The 20,856-nt window shown below is 45.0% G+C and overlaps 1 pseudogene; it reads right to left on the minus strand.

The window, feature by feature from the left end:
- Positions 1-10,159: 10,159 nt before the first annotated feature.
- On the minus strand, positions 10,160-14,869 carry LOC126949000 (nucleolar transcription factor 1-like; annotated as a pseudogene).
- Positions 14,870-20,856: the final 5,987 nt, after the last annotated feature.

Here is a 20,856-nt window from a genome sequence, read left to right on the forward strand (position 1 = left end):
TCCAAGGGCAGAAACCTCGCCTAGGCTCCATCCCTTCATGCTGAGAGAAGCGCTCGAAGACACGTTTTTTACATAATGTTTAGAAATAAGCATCTGAGAAGTGTGGAAACATGCCGTCCTGATTTACTCAGCCCCATCGCTAAGTGCTGGCATTATCACCATCTGCTGAATGTGGAAGTTGCTGAAACATGAGTCACCTGGCACCAAAAGCCATTTCTGCTCAGAATCCCCCCCACACACTAACCCATCTCTTAGTATCAACAAAATGTCTCTGCAGCTTGTAAGTTCTGAGAAGACTAAGAGAACATGAGTTCCCCCAAGTGGCGTATGGTTATTCACCCTCTAATACACAGACATCGATTTCCTTCACCCTTGTTGGCACACTTGCTTTAAAAGGATGCTGAACTTTGTTGCATGGACAAATACAGTATTATTTCTGAATTCATATGTGGACTGGCTGGACCAGACTCCCCTGAATCTCTTTCCCATTTTATACTCGGTATTTTTTTGATAGCTGGCACCTTAACAATAAGAAATACTATGGGTCAAAACATAATATGGGCCAGGCACGGTGTCTCATGCCTGTAATCCCAGCACTTTGGGAGGCCGAGGTGGGCGGATCATGAGGTCAGGAGATCGAGACCATCCTGGCTAACACGGTGAAACCCCATCTCTACTAAAAATATAAAAAATTAGCCGGGCGTGGTGGTGGGTATCTGTAGTCCCAGCTACTTGGGAGGCTGAGGCAGGAGAATGGCGTGAACCCAGGAGGCGGAGCTTGTAGTGAGCCAAGATCGCACCACTGCACTCCAGCCTGGGCGACAGAGCGAGACTCCATTTCAAAAAAACAAAACAAAACAAAAAAACATAATATGATAACCTCTCATGCATCTGTAAACATGTTAACTTTCCCCCAGTAAGGGACCCCAAACCTCCTTAACTATTTTTGGGTGATGTTCATTCCTTTTCTAGTTGAGCTACACTGCCCTTTTGATATCCTGTAACTTAAATACTGAAATATAAGGTTAAATATTAACACTTTTTTTTTTTTTTTTTTTTTTTTGATGAGAGGTGGGTGAGGGATGGTGTCTTGCTCTGTCACCCAGGCTGGAGTGCAGTGGCGAAATCATAGCTCACTGAAGCTTTGACTTCCCAGGCTCAAGTGATCCTTCTGCATCGACCTCCATGAAAAAATCAGGAAGAAATTCCCATAACTATAACAGACCTAGTTCCTGCAACTGGTCACATGGTCATAACTGACATTTACACCCGCCTTCTTCCCCGCCTCATTGCACATTGGTTGTGGCTCCTTCCCTGAGCCTAGATCTTCATTCCTAACCCACTGACAGTGGCCTTTTTAAATGAAGGGCATAGAATATGAGAAGGTTACAACAGGATCAGCTTGCTGTGAAAGCTGCTCCCTGCTTGAGCCCTACAACCCAAAAGACAGGATGCAGCTTAAGTATCTGTGGCTGAGAGATGCTGTTTGGAGCTGCTGGTAGGGGTGGATCAGCATGGAACCTCAGGATTTGGAAGCAAAGCTGTGTCCTCCTCTGCAGAGCACTACATATTCACCTTTTGAGAAGCCGGTTTGGGTTTGCTACAGGACCTAAGGGGAGACTGAATGCTTTACTCCAAGCTGCCAAGTTACCATGTGACCTGAGCCATCCATCATGAACTGGGCTTTGTGCTCACTTGCTCTTCAGAAATTGTGAAATATCAGAGCATGTGTCAACCTGCAAGGGCCCAGGCAATGTTGTCACATGGATTTCTGCAAAAGTTAGCAGACCTGAGTTACGGTCCTAACCAGTGCTGCCAGCTGGCTGGGTGACTTGAGTGCTAGCTTCCTCATCCGTAAAGTAAGGGCACTCGCATGCATGGAGAAAGGATCCAGCAGACCTGGCGTAGGCTGTCATGCCATCAACTGGAGTCTATTGGGCAGTAAATCTGCTCAGTAGGGGTGTCTCCAAAAAGATTTCACCATCAGATCAGTTTGCTAAGCCTGTTTATGCCCATTGCTTTCTTGTGTGACTTCTCAGTGTTTCTAATATTCTAATGTGTATGTTGGTGGGGGTATTGAAAGGGAGTAACTGTGGGAAGAATATGTGTATTGTTCCCCAAACTTATTATAAATGTATATATATATTATGTATAATATAAATGTAAAAATGTATAAAACCCCTTTTTATTACAGATACTTATTCATATCACCTGGAGGCAGGTTTTCATGGAATACAGGTTAGGAAATTCTCATCAAGTACTCCATTAACATAATAAGCAGTGGTTAAAATTGGTAAGTTTAATGTCTGGGTTTATACATGAAATGTTTACAGAAAATAGATTTACGTTAAAAAGAGCCCAAGATGAAATTACATGTGTGTATTGATGATAGCTATGAAAAACGGTGTCTAATTATATCGAGGAGGAGAGAAAAATAAGAGACGGGTAGTATTTGAGAACTGTGTGATTGTTTTTCTATTTATTGATCAGTTTAATTGATTAAGTTATCAGATGAAGTGTTGGACTGGATGGGTTTTTTTTTTTTTGAGATGGAGTCTCGCTCTGTCGCCCAGGCTGGAGTGCGGTGGCCAGATCTCAGGTCACTGCAAGTTCCGCCTCCCGGGTTTACGCCATTCTCCTGCCTCAGCCTCCCGAGTAGCTGGGACTACAGGCGCCCGCCACCTCGCCCGGCTAGTTTTTTTTTTTTTGTATTTTTTAGTAGAGACGGGGTTTCACCGTGTTAGCCAGGATGGTCTTGATCTCCTGACCTCGTGATCCGCCCGTCTTGGCCTCCCAAAGTGCTGGGATTACAGGCTTGAGCCACCGTGCCCGGCCGGATGGGTTTTCAGACTGTGCCCCTGGTGGCCACGAACAAGGCCATGGTTAAGGAGAGAGTGACCAGGATTCTGGGGATCTACTCTCTGCTTTAACAAAGCAATTTGGCTTTTATCTGAAAGTGGAGACACAGGTTGAGGGGTCAGGAAGTCTGAGTTCAGATCCTATCTCCCACAGTCACTGGCAGTATGACCTTGGGCCATCTCTCTGACCTCCTGTATCTTCCTCTGTAAAATGGAAGAAGTAAGAAAAGCTCTCTTGTAAGATTATGGTCCATATGAAAAGCGATAATCCAGGTAAAGTATGAAGCACAATACCAGGCACATAGTCATGTATTTAATAAATGTGAACTATTAACATTCTTCTAGGCTGGGCATGGTGACTCATGCCTGTAACCCCAGCACTTTGGGAGGATGAGGTGGGAGGACCGCTTGAAGCCAGGAGTTCAAGACCAGCCTAGGCAATAAATCATGACCCTGTCTCTATAAAAATGTTTATATATATATATATATGGGTGTGGTGGCACACACCTGCCTGTAGAGGCTGAGGTGGGAGGATCTCTTGAGCCCAGGAGTTTGAGGCTGCTGTGAGCTATGATGTTGCCACTGCACCCTGGCCTGGGTGGGTGACAGAGAGAAAGACCCTATCTCTTAAAAGAAGAAATGTTTTTTTAAGTGTGTGAACAAGGCGTTTCACAGCTAAAAGGGCTTGAGAAACATAGGACTTGAGCATGTGTGTGTATTTCTTGAAAGGTCTTTTTCATCTCTAAGAGTATGAGATCCTGCTGTATGACAGACACATCCTGAGACAGACAATTCCCCCATCCCTACTGCCTCACTGTCACTTCTGGTCTGTTCCCCAAATGCAAAACAAACAAACAAAATCTCTAGTTCCCCGCTCCTTTTGCTAGTTTTGGTTCTTCTTCTAAATATGAGAACCAGCAGAAAAGTCATAGAGGCTTGCAGTGTATCTTCATACAGAGACACACTTAACTCTTGATAAACAGACCAGGAGTAGCCGGACACGGTGGCTCACACCTGTAATCCCAGAACGTTGGGAGGCTAAGGAGGGAGGATCATGAAGTCAGGAGTTCGAGACCAGCTGACCAACATGGTGAAATCCTGTCTCTACTAAAAACACAAAAATCAGCTGGGCGTGGTGGTGGGTGCCCGTAATCCCAGCTACTCAGGGGGCTGAGGCAGGAGAATCGCTTGAACCTGGGGAGGCAGAGGTTGCAGTGAGCCAAGATTGTGCCACTGCACTCCAGCCTGAGCGACAGAGCAAGACTCCATCTCAAAACAAACAAACAAAAAAACCAACAGAGCAGGGGAAAAGGCTAACTACTGGCTTGTGCTTTCAAAGCAAACACTGAAATGTACATTTACTGTAAAGTGTCTTCATACTAGTAACTGATTAACAATGGAGGCCACATTTTTTTTTTTAAATAGGAACATACTTCTTCCTTTGCCAAATAGTTGGGTTCATAACATGAACCAAATTTTTAGTGCTGGCTGGGCGTGGTGGCTCATGTCTGTAATCCAGCACTTTGAGAAGCTGAGGTGGGAGGACTGCTTGAGCCCAGGAGTTCAACACAGCCTGGGTAATGACTGCTATTTTTGTAGTGAGTCTTCATTTCTACAGAAATAAAAATAAAATACTTAGCCAGGTATGGTGGCACAGGTCTGTTGTCCCAGCTATTTGGGAGGCTGAGATGGGAAGATTGCTTGAGTCTGGGAAGTTGTACTCCAGCCTGGGTAACAGAGTGAGATCCTGTCTCAAAAAATTTTTTTTGTCTTTAGTGCTGAACAAATTGTATGTGAATCAACTGATGTGAACAAGGAATGCTTGCTGCTTGTCATGTGGGCAATTCTCCACCCCTCTCCACAACCCCAGTTCTTTTTTTTTTTTTTTTTTTTTTAAAGACAGTTTCGCTCCTTGTTACCCAGGCTGGAGTGCAGTGGCATGATCTCGGCTCGCTGCAACCTCCACCTCCCAGGTTCAAGCAATTCTTCTGTCTCAGCCTCCCAAGTAGCTGGGATTACAGGCACCTGCCACCACACCCGGCTAATTTTTGTATTTTTAGTAGAGACAGGGTTGGCCAGGCTGCTCTCAAACTCCTGACCTCAGGTGATTCGCCTGCCTCGGCCTCCCAAAGTGGTGAGATTAAAGCCACCGTGCCAGGCCAACCCCAGCTCTTTTCTCTGCAAACCCTGTGTAAACCATGCTGTGCACCCTGGGAGGCTGATCTCTAGGGACTGGTTTCTGGTTGGCCAATGGTAGGCACCAGTAGGAGGTTGAAGCTTGGAAAGAGATGTGTCTGGATATTTCTTCCTCCTGTGTCTTCCATGACTCGGCCTGGATTGGGCAGTGGCTGCAACCTTCTGTGGCTTCAGCCTCCGTGGGATGGATCCTCTGCATAGAACTAACTCTTAACCAGATTCTGGTTACATCTTCTGGCCTGGGGACCTGGGGGTAGTGATGGCTTCTCCACTTACTAGTCCCTGGGTGCCTGGGCATCTCTGGCTGCTTCCTTTAGTCCTGTCCACACTTCTGTAAATAGTTACTTATTAAAGTCTCTTTAAAAAGCCTAGCTGATGGCCAGGCGAGGTGTGTCTCACCTATACTCCCAGCACTTTGGGAGGCTGAGGCAAGCCAATTACTTGAGGTCAGGAGTTGGAGACCAGCCTGGGCAACATGGCAAAACCCTGTCTCTACTAAAAATACAAAAATTAGCTGGGCATGGTAGCACATGCCTGTAATCCCAGCTACTCTGGAGGCTGGGGCAGGAGAATCGCTTGAATCCGGGAGGCGGAGTTTGCAGTGAGCCGAGTTTGCACCACTGCACCTCCAGCCTGGGTAACAGGGCGAGACTCTGTCTCAAAAAAAAAAAAAAAAAAGAAAATAGTCCTAGCTGATGATACTAACTATATGGCATTCTAGAAAAGGCAAAAAGATAGAGACAGTAAAATGATCAGTGACTGCCAGGCGTTTGAGGGAAGGAGGAATGAATAGGTGGAGCACAGGGGATTTTTAGGGCAGTGAAATGATTCTGTATGACATTATATTGGTGGATACATGGCATCATATATCTGTCAAAACCAATAGAATGTATAACACAAAGAGTTTCCCCTAATATAAACTATGGACTTTGATTGAAAATGATGTATTAATGTTGGTTCATTGATTGTAGCAAAGGTACTACTCTGCTTGTTGGTGGTGGAGGCCATGCGTAGGGGGCAGGGGATATATGGGAACTCTCTGTACCTTCCACTCAATTTTGCTGTGCACCTCAAAATGCTCTAAAAAACAGTCTTTTTTTTTAAAGTTAGTTTTAAAAAAATCCCAGCTGAGTGTGCTTTTTCCGTGATTGATGTACACCTGTTGGACGCATGCTGAGCAACAATGGCATCATAATGATGATAAAGGAGAAGACATGAATCTAGCTAGCATAATCAAGACAAGATACAGAAGACAATGGGTCTAGCTAGTAAAAACAAGATCATCAATATCAACATCATATTACTGTGTCAAATAGTTTAGATTTGGCTGTGAGCTACAGAGACCTAAAATAAAGGTAGCTTAAACAGCAGCAGAGTGTTTCATGCTCACGTAAAATCCTCTATACTTGCCGGGCACGGTGGCTAACACCTATAATGTCAGCACTTTGGGAGGCTGAGGCGGGTGGATCACCTGAGGTCAGGAGTTCGAAACCAGCCTGGCCAACACGGTGAAACCCTGTCTCTGCTGAAAATACAAAAACATTAGCTGGGCCTGCTGGCGTGTGCCTGTAATCCCAGATACTTGGGAGGCTGCGACAGGAGAATCGCTTGAGCCCGGGAGGCAGAGATTGCAGTGAGCAGAGATCACACCATTGCACTCCAGCCTGGGTGACAGAGTAAGACTCTGTCTCAAAAACAAAAACAAAACAAACCCTCTTTACTTTCATCTATAAAGTGGAGATGATTATTGCACTACCTTATTTGGTCATCGTGAGGATTAAATGAGCTAATGAATGAAAACTTAGTACAGTGCCTACTATATTATGAATTTAACTTTTATTGCTGTTATCATTATCATCCTTTCTCCTTACCTTCCACATTCACCTTGCACCACTCACTTTTTTGATTCTCTTATGCAGAAAAATAAGTGTTTAGAAAAAAGTGTTTAGTGATATGCTAATCCAGCTTTTGATTTATTAAAATGTTTATGGATCACCTTCTTGGTAGCTGGTTTTGGAGGATGGAATCACTGGGCAACCAGTGAGAGATTAGTGGTGAGAAGCAGGTGGTAAAGCAGCAATTTAGGATTTAGATCACTGAAGTGTCTCCCATGGGTGAACACTAAGATAGCTGTTTTGCAGGATCTAGCATTTCCTTAAGATTATTTTACAATATCTATTGTCTATTTTAAATGAAGAGAGCATTTAGCTTCTGCCAAGCTTAAACATGCCTACATCTTTAGTGGTGGTGATCATGCATCCAAAAGATGGCTGGAGTCTGGGGCGACCCATTGCTCTTGGTAAGTGCCAACCTGAAGGGTTGACATTGCTGAGATCTTTTCAGGACAGGATTCTATGGAATGAGTGACAGCACGTCAGTTGTCAGCAAGCACCAGCCGCTTCCCCAGTTCCACAGCACAACCTAAACCACCTCTGGGGAGCAGAAACAATGAAGTGACTGAGCTTAAGCCTGAAATGACTGAGAAAATCTAGAACAAAATGTTATTTTCTGCCAGGTGCGGTGGCTCACTGGAAGGCCAAGGTGAGTAGATCACTTGAGATTAGGAGTTCAAGACCAGCCTGGCCAACATGGTGAAACCAATCTCTACTAAAAATACAAAAATTAGCCGGACGTGGTGGTGGCTGCCTATAATCCCAGCTACTTGGGAGACTGAGGCAGAAGAATTGTTTTTTCTGCCTCAGGGAGAAGGAGGTTGCAGGGAGGTGGAGGTTGCAGTGAGCCAAGATCGTGCCACTGCACTACAGCCTGGGCAACAGAGAGACTCTGTCTCAAAAAGAAAAAAAAAAATTATTTTCTGCCACACAGCGAACAAGGGCTCAATCAGAGATTAAGTTGACCTATGGAAAAAATAAGGAAAGGCTCAGTTATGGTCAAGGTGCCGTGGCTTATGCCTGTGATCCCAGCATTTTGGGAAACTGAGGCAGGAGGATCCTTTGAGCCCAGGAGTCAGAGACCAGCATGGGCAGCATAGAAGGCCCTGTCTCAAAAATAAATAAATAAATAGATAGATAAATAAATAAAATTAAAAATAAAAAGAAGAAAGCCCCACTTGAGGCTTGTGGACTACTGTGGCTGTGAGGATTTATACTTACCATGGAGTTAGGGTTTTTAGGAATAATCATAATATGAGCTGAAACTTGCTCAACTCTGCTGTGTGCCAAGCACTACGCTAAGTGCCTTCCATAAGGGATTCCATCTAATCCTCACTACAATCCTGGCAGGCAAGCACCATGACTCACATTTTACAGAGCAGGGAAATGAGGCTTACAGAAACAAAGCAATGCCCAAGTTCATGTAGGTATTGGATGAGGAGCTGGTTTCGCCTCCAAGATCTCCTTAGCCATACTTTCTCTTAAGTCTATCACTTTGAACGTATTTTGCCCTCTATGGTAGTTAATTTTAACATGCTGTACTTTTAATGACTTTATCATATTCATGAGAGCAGAAGCATGTGCAACTTATCTTTTAAAAATGTTTACTGAGGTCTAATTTAATACCATAAACATAAATATCAAATATAATGTAATCACCCAAATCAAGTATTTAGAACATTCGAGCACCAAAGAATTTTCCCGAGTTCCATCCCAGTCAAAATAGTGCCAAGAGGCCAGGCATGGTGGTTCATGCCTGTAATCCCAACATTTTGGGAGGCCAAGGTGGATACACTGCTTGAGATCAGGAGTTTGAGACCAGCCTGTTGGCAACATGGTGAAACTAACCCTATTTCTACCAAAAAATACAAAAATTAGCTTGATGTGGTGGCGTGTGACTGTGGTCCCAACTACTGGAGAAGCTGAGGTGGGAGGACTGCTTGAGCCCAGGAAGTCGAAGTTGCAGTGAGCTGCGATTGTGCCACTGCACTCCCACCTGGGTGACACAGTGAGACCCTGTCTCAGAAATAAAATAAGACTGAGAGAGGTGGCTCACACCTATAATCCCAGCACTTTGGGAGGCCAAGGCAGGCAGAACACAAGGTCAGGAGTTCAAGACCAGCCTGACCAACATGGTGAAATCCCCATCTCTACTAAAAATATAAAAATCAACCAGGCGTGGTGGCATGCGCCTGTAATCCCAGCTACTCAGGAGGCTGGGGCAGGAGAATCGCTTGAACCCAGGAGGCGGAGGTTGCAGAAAGCTGAGATCGCGCCACTGCACTCCAGCCTGGGCAACAGAGTGAGACTATGTTTCAAAAATAAACGAATAAATAAATAAAATTAAAAAAGGAAAAAACAGTATGTGTACATGCATATGTGAGTAGAGATGTATGTGCAGGTATGTGTAGATGAAAATCTATACAGCAGTTTATAATAGCGCTCATCACTGTGCTTCAGGACTCTGTTTAATTGACTTCCCACCCAACAATGAGGCCCTTAGGAGCACAGCTGTTGTCTTATTCACTTGGTGTTTGTGTATATATACGTAGAGTATGTATATGTATGTATGTGTGTATATATATACTTGGTAGGAAATGTCTCATTGATGACTCAGAGCTTACAAAATATATACATACACCTATACAAAAGACACTTCTGCCCCCTCCCCCATGAGTGGCTCCCCAGAGAGTAGGGGAGAGGGACATCAGGACAGTGCCTATTTTCTCAAAGACACCTCCTTCCTCTCCCCACATGTTCCCTGCTTCTAGTTCTAATTTGGGGGTCTCAGTGGCAGGCTCCTTGGAGAAGAAAGGAGTCCTCCCCAAGCTTCCACCCCATCTTGCATTGGGCTGCAGGTGTGGAGGGGCTCACTGAATTCTTCGGGACACACTCACCCCCAACCGCATTTCCCCATCCATCATCCATGCTGGAACCGCAAGTGCAGAAGTGGGTGGGGTGGGCCCAGCTGGTCTGGGACTGGCTCAGTGTGATGGTTGCATTCCCTGGAGGACCCCCCAGGGCTAATGTCACAGAGTGCTGGCCTGGACTCCTCCAGCCCCCATCCCCGTTTTGTTTAAAAAGGAAAGAAAGGAAGAAAGAAAGTGGGGGAGGCCAGTGGGGAGGGGATAGACATGGGGGAGAAACAAAGGTGGCCAGCTGGAGAGGGGAGCTCCTGGGCTCTCCCTGGCTGCCCCAGCATGGGGCTGAGCCTCAGCTGGATTCAGGGTCTGAGGAGTTCCCTGAAGAGTAAGAGCTGGAGCTGCTGCCCATGGACTCATCTTCATCCTCATCATACTCCTCATTCTCATCCCCTTCCTTGCTGCTTGACTCAGAGGAGTTCCTGCCATCCTCAGAGGAGTCCCCATTCTCATAGCCAGGCGTGGTGGCATGTGCCTGTAGTCCCGGCTACTCGGGAGGCTGAGGTGGGAGGATCACTTGAGCCTGGGAGTTGAGGCTGCAGTGAGCCATGATCGCACCACTGCACTCCAGCCTGGGCGACAGACAGAAACCCTGTCTCAAAACAAAAAAAAAACCACATATACACAAAACACCTTCTCATGAGTGTACCACAGTTGCTGGTTGCGGGGAGGGGTGAGCTTCTTGGGGATGTCTGACTTCCTGACATTCTTGATCAAGTTGGAATGATCCTTCCTGAAATGGGCCATGTTTCACACGTTTTCCCCACCCTTGTCCTCATGGCCCTCATCCTCTTTATCATCCTCCTAGGACTCTGACTTGGACTGCAGGATCATTTGTCTGGACTCAGAGGAGTTCGAGTCCGCAGCTTGGTCATGCTCTTACATTTATTGGAGATGTACTTTTTCTAGGCTGTGTGGTCCTGGGGACAGAGACCCTTAACCCAGGTGTCCAGGTGCACCTTGTACACTTTTGCTGCTCATTAACCAGCTTTTTGTAGTGCTCCTTCTGGCTCCGGGAGAGGGCTGCCAATTTCCATCCACCGTGCGCTCCATCTGTGGCAGGTGTTTCAGCTTCCTGGAAGAATTTCTGGTTCCGGTTCACGAGGCTTCTTGCTTCTTCCCTGGAATTTCATCATCTTGGAAGAGTCTGTAGCAGCTAGAAGTGCCCGCATCTCACTCAGCTCTCTCATCGCTTTTGGTCTTTGGCTGCCTTCTCAATTCACATCAGGTTCTCCTCCTTATGATTCCAGGTCACCTCCATGGCTTTCGAGGCCTTCACCCGGTCGTTCTTAAAGCAGGCCAGGTAGTTGCTGATGATGCTCTGTTGCCAGATCTCCTGTGCTGTCTTGGGTGACTCAGGCGGCTTGCTGAGTTCCTGGCACTCCCTGCCCGGCTTGCTCTCTGGCCTTGTACTTGCCCTTCTCAGACAAGTCACTCCACCTTTGGGCCAGCATGCAGGCCAGCTTGCCCTCCAAGAACCCAGGCTGCTCATCCTGCAGCTGCTGCCGCTTTTCCTGGGGGCAGATGAACATGGCCCACTGGGGGACAGAGACCCTTAACCCAGGGGTCCAGGTGCACCTTATATGCTTTTGCTGCTCATTGGCCAGCTTTTGTAGTGCTTCTTCTGACTCCGGGAGATGACTGCCAATTTCCATCCACCGAGAAGCCACGTGGGCTTCTCAGAGGCTTCCTTACCCTCTTCCTGGGCTGGCTTCTTGGAGCCCGGGTGGGCGGCTTGCTTCTTGTTGATGTTCAGCACGCTCTCCTCCCACCGGACCTGCTGCTGCTCCTCCTGGGGCAGTTTCCTGAGAAAACGCAGCAGCTCCACCTCATAATCTTTTGTTTTCTGGTCACACTTAGGCTTCCTTCTCCTTCTGGGAGAGCAGCTTCCACTGCTGGCCCCACGGCATATCACGCGCTCCGTGTTGAGCAGGTCCTTCAAGTTGGCCATGAGCTCCACAGTACAGTGAGTAGCTGTTCTGCGGTGGTTTGGTGGGTCACCCATCAAATTTGTCCTTGAGCTGGTGTTCAGCCTTGGTGAGGGTGGACTTGATGGGGCCCTCCTCAGAGATGTTTGGCTCAGGGTGCTCCTGGATATAGGTCTGCATGATCTCCTTGTACTATTTCCACTGCTCCTGGAGCCTCATGAATCCATTTCAGTCTTTTTTTTTTTGTCTGAGAGCTGAGAGCACTACTTCCCCAGAAAGTCCTTCACCTCCTTGTAGGGGCATCTGGCCACACTTTAAGATACACCTTCTTGGCCAGGCACAGTGGCTCATGCCTGTAAGCTCAGCACTTTAAGGGGCCAAGGTAGGTGGATCGCTTGAGCCCAGGATTCAAGACCAGCCTGAGCAAGATAGTGAAATCCTGTCTCTACACAAAATGTTTAAAAATAGGCTGGGCATGGTGGTGTGTGCCTGTAGTCCCAGCTACTAGGGAGGCTGAGGTGGGAGGACTGCTTGAGCCTGAGAGGTTGAGGCTGCATTGAGCCGTGATAGCCTCTCGAGTAGCTGGGACTACAGGCACCTACCACCATGCCTGGCTGATTTTTTTTTTTTAATTTTTTTTTTTTTTTTTTTAGTAGAGATGGAGGTTTCACCATGTTGGCCAGGCTGGGTGACAGAATGAGACCTTGTCTCAGAACAAAACCCAAAAACACACATACACTAAACTCTTTCTTCTGATGGGTGTACCACAGCTGCTGGGTCGGACAGTTGAGCTTCTTGGGGATGTCTGGCTTCTTGGCATTCTCGATTAAGTTGGGATGATCCTTCCTGAAATGGGCCAGGTTTCACTCAAACTCTGTTTCTGTCTTGGAAAGTCCTCCATGTATTTCATTTTCATCTTCTCAGGAAACTCCTTTTATTTCTTGGACAGAATCTTGGTGAAGTCCAGGTTACGTATCTCAGGGTGGAGTTTTGCACACTTGGCCTGCTTCTCCATAAAGAAGTGGAAATAAGAGATCAGAGACTTCTTTGGGAAGTCTGGGTGTTGTCTGAGTTTTTTGAGTTTAACCTTTTTAAGGATTTTTAACATGTTTCTGGCCTTGAGGATCAATTCTGTCAAAGTGCACAACTTCCTCACCTTGTTATAAATTTTCACTCATTTAGGCCAGGCACAGAGGCTCATGCTTGTAATCCCAGTACTTTGGAAGGCCAAGGTGGGAGGATGCTTAAGGCTGCGAGTTTGAGACCAGCCTGGCCAACACCCATTTCTCACTCCATCTCTACAAAAAAAATTTGTTTTAATTAGCCCTGTGTGATGACTCACACCTGTGGGTCCAGCTACTCCAGAAACTGAGGCAGGAAGATTGCATGAGCCCAGGAGTTTGAGGCTGCAATCAGCTATGATCTTATCAGTGCACTCCAGCCTGGGTGACAGAATGAGATACTGTCTAGAAAACAAAACAAAGCCAAAAAGAAGAAGAAGGAGAAGAAGAAGAAAAAAGAAATCTCTACCTATTGAACTTGTCATGTCTCCAGAAATCTTTAAATGCTACTTTGTCCCCATATGTGATTAGGTGGTTTTGAACTTGTAACTGTTATTGGTTGGAAGGCTATTCTTCATGCATTCCAGCGAAGTCAGCATGTCTTCCTGGGACCGGTGGTCTTGGCCTTTGAAGGTGGCCATTTCCGGGTCAGTGGGGGATGGGCTCTCTGTTCATCCTCCAGTTGTCCAGCCACCTCCTTGGTTGTGCTGGCGGCAACCCAGGGTGAAAGTCACTTCGCCCTTTAGAAGACATACCAGTCCCTGCTCAGGCAGGCTGAGAGTTGAGGGGCTTTCTATCCCTCGCCACCTCCCAAAGGGGAGGGAGGGACGCAGGTCCGCACAGGTCCGTCTCAGAGAGACCCAGCCAAGACCCTATTAGACTGAATGGATCTGTGGGTATGACAGTGTGCCCCTCCTCTTTTTCCTAACTCTTACCCCAGCTCCTGCAGTCCAGCTCAACAGCATGCACCCTCCCCTTCCCACACGAAAACTGCTCCCACCTCCTGGTGTATAATACTCAGTGAATGTTTGTAGAGTGAATGAATAAATCATTCATCGTTTTTACGTGTTTATTGCTTTTTTTTTGAGACAAAATCTCCCTCTGTCACCCAGGCTGAAGTGCAGTGGCACCATCTTGGCTTGCTGCAACCTCCGCCTCCTGGGTTCAAGCAATTCTCCTGACTTAGCCTCTTGAGTAGCTGGGACTACAGGCACTTACCACCATGCCTGGCTGATTATTTTTTTTTAATTATTGTTATTTTTTTTTTAGTAGAGATGGGGGTTTCACCATGTTGGCCAGGCTGGTCTCGAACTCCTGACCTCAAGTGACCCGCCCACCTCGGCCTCCCATAGTGCTGGGATTACAGGCATGAGCCACCAGGCCTGACCTATTGTCTATTTTTATATCTTTTGTGAAATGTTACTTCTGCCCTTTTAAAATTGGATTAGTTGTCTTTATTATTGAATTACTTGTATATCCTAGATATAAGTCCTTAGTCACGAGTATGTTTTGCAAATATTTTCTCCCAGTCTGTAGCTTGCCTGTGAATTTTCTTTTCTTTTGTTTCTTTCTTTTTTTTTTTTTTGAGACAGAGTCTCTCTCTGTTGCCCAGGTTGGAGTACAATGGCCCAGTCTTGGCTCACGGCAACCTCCACCTCCTGAGGTCAAGCGATTCTTGTGCCTCAGCCTCACCAGTAGCTGGAACCACAGGCATGTGCCACCACGCCTGGCTAACTTTTGTATTTTTTGTAGAGACAGGATTTCACCGTGTTGGCTAGGCTGGTCTTGAACTCCTGGCCTCAAGTGATCCACTTGCCTCGGCCTCCCAGAGTGCTGGGATTATAGGCGAAGGCCACCGTGCCCGGCCACCTGTGCATTTTCTTAATTGTCTTTTGATGAGCAGAAGTTTTTAATTTAAACAAATTTCAATGTATCAAATGTTTCTTTTGTGATTTTGCCTTCTGAACCTTAGAAACTCTTGCTTACCCTTGAGTCCTGAAGATATTCTTCCATATTTGCCTCCAAAAACTTTATGATTTTACCTTTTATTTACTAAAGGCATTGTTAGAGGTACACTGACAAATATTTTTATATTTATTTATCATTCACTTTTTAGGTTTTTTTGAGACAGAGTCTCGCTCTATTACTCAAGCTGGAGTGCTGTGGTGTGATCACAGCTCACTGTCTGTACAAAAAAAAATTTTTAAAGACATGTAAAATAAAAGAAATTGTTTATCTATCAATGAATCTGCTCTGTTCATCAGTGTGGATTATTGAGGGAAACTTTTATGAATGACTCAGTTTTGCTCACCTCCTATTATACCCAATCAAAGCTGATAAGGAAACTGGAAAGGTAAGATCATTTGAATTAAAAATTTTTTTAAAAATTTCATTTCATTTTTATATATGTTTTAAGGCTAGTCAAGTGGAGCAATGGGAATGGAGAAGGAACAAAGATAGCTGTAACTGGTTGTGATTGATTAGTTGTAAACACCATTGCACTCAGATCAGCCTTGAATTTATTTGGACCAGTGGTCTCCAAGCTATCAGTAAAAAATGTTGAGTGCATGCTCCTCATATATGCATATTCGTTTATTTAGAAATTATATATGGACTACTTCACTCATTGTGAACTTTAAAAATATATGGAATTTATTTTCTTTGGCTTTTTTTTGTTTGTTTGTTTTTTGAGATAGGGTTTCTATTGCCCAGGCTGGAGTGCAGTGGCATAATCACAGCTTCCTGCAGCCTTGAACTCCTGGGTTCAGGTGATTTCCCCCATCTCAGCCTCCTGAGTAGCTGGGGCTATAGGCACAGGCTGCCATGCCTGGCTAATTTTTGTATTTTTTGCAGAGATAGTACTTCGCCACATTGCCCAGGCTGGTCTCAAACTCCTGGGCTCAAGTGATCCTCCCACCTCAGCCTCCCAAAGCGCTGGGATTACCAGGCTTGAGACACCACGCCTGACCTGGAATTTGTTTTTTAAATGCAATTTTAAAAGAATAAAATAAAGATAAAAATATTTAAAACTTATTTTAATTTATTGTTAAGGCTACACCAGTTATTTCTTCTTCTCTGTAGCTCATGTGGAATTCATCCTTTGAGTAAGAGAAGAATCAGCTTTGTGATTTTCTTGTCATCTTGTGCTTACATTCCCGGTTTATCTTCAATCAGCAGCTTTGCTGTGGGAATCTTCAGAGGTTCATTTTTCTTTACATGAAAGTTGGTTTTATTAAAATTGAAGGATAGAATCTGTAAATCCACATACATGGGAACACAGTAAAGTATGACCAAAGCAGATATCCTAGCTGGGTTACCCCCACCCAAGGTGCAGGCCAGTGTAAGGTCTTCTTTGCAGATAGTTCATTTGGGAATACGGTCACAAGGAATAAAAATGCAGGTCAGGGGAGTGAAACACAGGATGGAAAACCCATACAAGAACCTGTTCCCAAGTTGCCCCTCCATGACTCCAGCTAAGGGTGATTAGTGCTCTATCTCACTGGGATATTTTGGGGAGCCTCACAGAGTTCATTTCAGAAATATGTATCTGTAGGACAAAAAAGAAGCATTTATCCATCAGCTCCTGTGTCCCATTGGTCAAGAATGGCTTCATGGGCATAAACACTCCTGCTCTTCTTGTTTACTCAAAGAGGATTCCCAAGTTCCAGAGCAGAAGAGTGAGATGTACAGTGAGGCCCATATTAGTGCCAGCATGATACTGGTCCCACAGCAGTGGATGGAGCTGACTCCCTACACTTAGTGGGCCAAGAAAATTTTGAAGAGGTGCTCAAGAAGTGTCCGACACAGCAGATGAACAACAGCAGCCACAACAACAACAAAAGGGGTACATTTTCCAATCCTTAAGCATTGTGGAACTCTCTCTGAGTACCTCCTATACCACACATGCTACATGGTCATTTGGGTACTGAGCAAGGGGAAAGCTTTATTTATTATTTTCCATTTTTTTCTTTTTTAAACTTCCTTTTACTAAATATAAATAAAAGTTATAATGACTTATTGCCTTATTCCAGTGGAAATCATTCCATATCCATTGGGGGTTTAGACTACCAAGAAAAATATAATAGAGGAAGTAAGTTGCTTCTGTTGAAAAAAAAATTTAAGAAGTGCAATCCAAAGCCAAAAACATGAAGATTTTCTAGTGCTTGTTAATAATGTTTTAAAGCCCAATATTCGGAATGGTTTATGTCTTTGCATTACCTTGTTAGTATGGATGATGGGGTATTGGCAGAATAGAATCTAAACATTTATCATATACAGGAAATAATAGCTGCTATTCAAAAGTGTTTGTAAAAGGCAAAACAATCTAGATCTTGTAAGTTTGGGCATCAAGCCAGACCATCAGAGGGCAATTTTCTTGGATTGCTTTGGTCCCTGAAGGAGGCCTTTTATTAGATTATGATTTGGCATGATCCTCATGGCTTGCATTGAAGGAACCCGTAAGAAAGAGCTGAAGCTAACTCGCTGTTCCATTTTCTTTAGGGATGTTTTTGGAGCTATATACATGACATTAGCCAATACTCCTTGACTTTCTCCTGAGGACTGGTACACTGATATATAATTAGTTAAAATATACTTTAATCTTATATTCAATGGGCAAAGTTACTTTTTTTTTTTTTTTTTTTTGAGATGGAGTCTCGTTCTGTCACCCAGGCTGGAGTGCAGTGGCATGATCATGGCTCACTACAAACTCCACCTCCCGGGTTCCAGTGATTCTCCTGCCTCAGCCTCCTGAGTAGCTGGGATTACAGGCACCCACCACCATGCCTGGCTAATTTTTGTATTTTTAGTAGAGACAGGGTTTCACCATGTTGGTCATGCTGGCCTTGAACTCATAACCTCATGATTCACCCGCCTCGGCCTCCCAAAGAACTGGGATTACAGACATGAGCCACCGCACCTGGCCAGTTATTCTTGAAAATAATTGTGTTTTCGATTTTCCTTTGTCCACCAGGAAGTTTAGTGTTTAGCTCGCCACCTACTTTTAATAAATGTGGAAGACTGAAGAGCATGCGTTTTAGTGTACTAATACTTTATTGGCTTTATCTTATTATTGGATCCTTATTTTCCTACTCCATTATATTTTTAAGTAAGAAAAAATCTGACAAAATTGTATGCATTCTTTAAAAGCAGCCTCAATTCTGTTTTGTAGTTAAACTAGGCATAATTTAAAAAATAAAAATACCATTTAGATGTCCTGAAATCCATATGAATAACACAAATCTAAGTGGTTGTGACATATTTTAAAAACTTAAAATCACTGGAAAATCTAGAGCCTACTAACATTTACATACAGTGATATTTTCTCTTTACTCTCAAACTTTTTTTTACATGTTGGAGCCAATTAAATAGCATTCCTTGATTCCCTTCCTAGTTCAAAACAATTGATCAATAAGATATGGGAGACAAACAAATGGAGATGAAAATGTCATCTCTGTCACTGATAAAAGGGACTGGAAACATGACTTCAGAACTGTGATCCAAAAGGCTTGGTAACACCCCACTGCCATTAATAGATTTTCCCACCAGGGTCTGGTATAGATGGATTTCAGGTCTTCCTAACAGAGAAGAGCCTACCTGGGCAGCTGATCACCCAGCAAAGAGCAGGCCCTAGTTCACCCTCTCTTTGGGTTTCCAGATTTCGAAGAATACATCCCAGTAGGGGCTGAGCTGCGCTGCTCACTTCTTCTCCCAAAGACACCAATTAGAGAAGTTACTCCTTTCCTAGGGTTGGGAGGAAAAGGATCTGAGGCAGGAATGACAGCCGAGTGGGGTGTTTAACGGTTGCTGTTAGTATGGTGGGCAGGACAGGTCTTGGTTGGACTGTTGTATGCATTGTAAACTCTTCAGCATCTCTGAATGGTGGGCCTGTCACTGAACCAAAATTGCCTCCACGTATTTCCAAATGTACCTCAGTGCCCTCACAGGGTTGAGAAACTTGCTTTAGAGGAAGTTTCCTCATAGGAACAGGAAGTCTATGTCATATATGGGAAATGAGGGGGAAGGGGGTGACAGAGACGAAAGTTTCTTGCTAACAGTAATGTCTTTATTATTAACTTTCTGTGGGCTTTGCATTTTTAAACGAATTCCTTAGAATGGGAGTGATGTAGCCGGGCACGGTGGCTTACGTCTATAATCCCTGTACTTTGGGAGGCCGAGGTGGATGGATCACTTGAGGCCAGGTGGTCGAGATTGGTCTGGCCAACATAGGGAAACCTCATTTCTCCAAAAAATAAAAAAAAAATAATAATTAGCTGGACATAGTGGCACATGCCTGTAGTCCCAGCTACTCAGGAGGCGGAGGCATGAGAAGTACTCTAATCCAGGAGGGGGAGGTTGCTGTGAGCCGAGATTATGCCACTGCACTCTAGCTTGGGTAACAAAGTCGAGTCTGTCTCAAAAAAAAAAAAAAAAAAAGAGTCATGCAAGGTGGCCTCATTCTGGTCCTGCCTTGCATGCCCAACAAGAAAGGTCAGGGTGGCATGTAAGGAAGACAGTCAGCCACCAGATTCGCTTCAGTGGCTTCTAACGGTTAGGATAGGTATTCCTTTACATGTGATCTCAGGGACTATCACATGGGAGCTGCAGTCATTTGAACCCTGACAAAGTTCGCACCAGCTAAAGCAGAGGAAAAGGGCACGCATAGAAAATGTCAAGGGGGGCCGGGCGCGGTGGCTCAAGCCTGTAATCCCAGCACTTTGGGAGGCCGAGACGGGCGGATCACGAGGTCAGGAGATCGAGACCATCCTGGCTGACACAGTGAAACCCCGTCTCTACTAAAAAATACAAAAAAACTAGCCGGGTGAGGTGGCGGGCGCCTGTAGTCCCAGCTACTCGGGAGGCTGAGGCAGGAGAATGACGTGAACCCGGGAGGCGGAGCTTGCAGTGAGCCAAGATCACGCCACTGCACTCCAGCCTGGGCGGCAGAGCGAGACTCTGTCTCAAAAAAAAAAAAAAAAGAAAATGTCAAGGGGACGCTTGAAGGGCAGGGGGTGAGGGTGCCTCTAGACAAACAAAAAATAAAGATAATATCTGCCCCATGTGTTCACAATTTTAGCCATACAGAAGGACTAAAAGGTTAACATTTCCAATTGCCATTTTCACTCTGAATCCGTCACTCCTAGAGATCAAACAATAACTAGGAGGCAATGGGACCGCACGACTGGGGAAATGTACCATGCTACCTCTAATTATATCTTTGAGATAACTTTGAGGTATCGCCAATCTTAAAAGCAATCTCTGGCCATGTTTGCTGTGGATGACTTAAGGAAAACAGAGTAATAGAGTGAAATATAACAACCAAAGTTATGTTTTATAATTGACTTAGGGCTTTGGAGAGGGCAACACATCTGTCATTACTTTGCAAACACAAAGTGACTTACAAATAGAGCTGAAATCCCTGCTAATAATCACCTGCTGTTTATTTCCCTTTGACCATCTGCATTAGATCCACCTGTTGAAGGGAGCTCTTGTTTAAAACCTGTGTCCCACTGGATACCTAACTAACTAGAATCTCTAGGGGTGAATCCCTGAAACTTTCCATTCTAATAGTTCCCTCAGGTGACCTGTGTGCACATTGAAGATTGAGAGCCACTGTAATACAGGTAACTTTCTTCAAAGGGTATACTGTGTGTGTATAGGACGTAGGCATACCCTGTGCCTGAAGGACTTTAGAATAGCCATTCTTAGAAGGGGTGGAGTCTACACCATTACCTAGAAAGCCAGAGTGGGATCAGGCTTTTATATCCAAGAACTTAAAGGACATGCTGGCAAGTGCTCTCAATTCCATCAGGGGACAGATTCCTACTGAGCCCACACAGGGGCAGTCCCTTTAAGGAGGGATTGGCCTCATGGGAGGATGTCTGTAGAGATGTCTGTGAAGGCTGGGTTCAAAGATTATAGAGTGGGCTGGGTGCAGTGGCTCATGCCTATAATCCCAGCACTTTGGGAAACTGAGGCAGGAAGATCACTTGGGCCAGGAG

The sequence above is a fragment of the Macaca thibetana genome, chromosome 2 (assembly GCF_024542745.1).
Source record: "Macaca thibetana thibetana isolate TM-01 chromosome 2, ASM2454274v1, whole genome shotgun sequence".
In the NCBI taxonomy this organism is placed as follows: Eukaryota; Metazoa; Chordata; class Mammalia; order Primates; family Cercopithecidae; genus Macaca; species Macaca thibetana.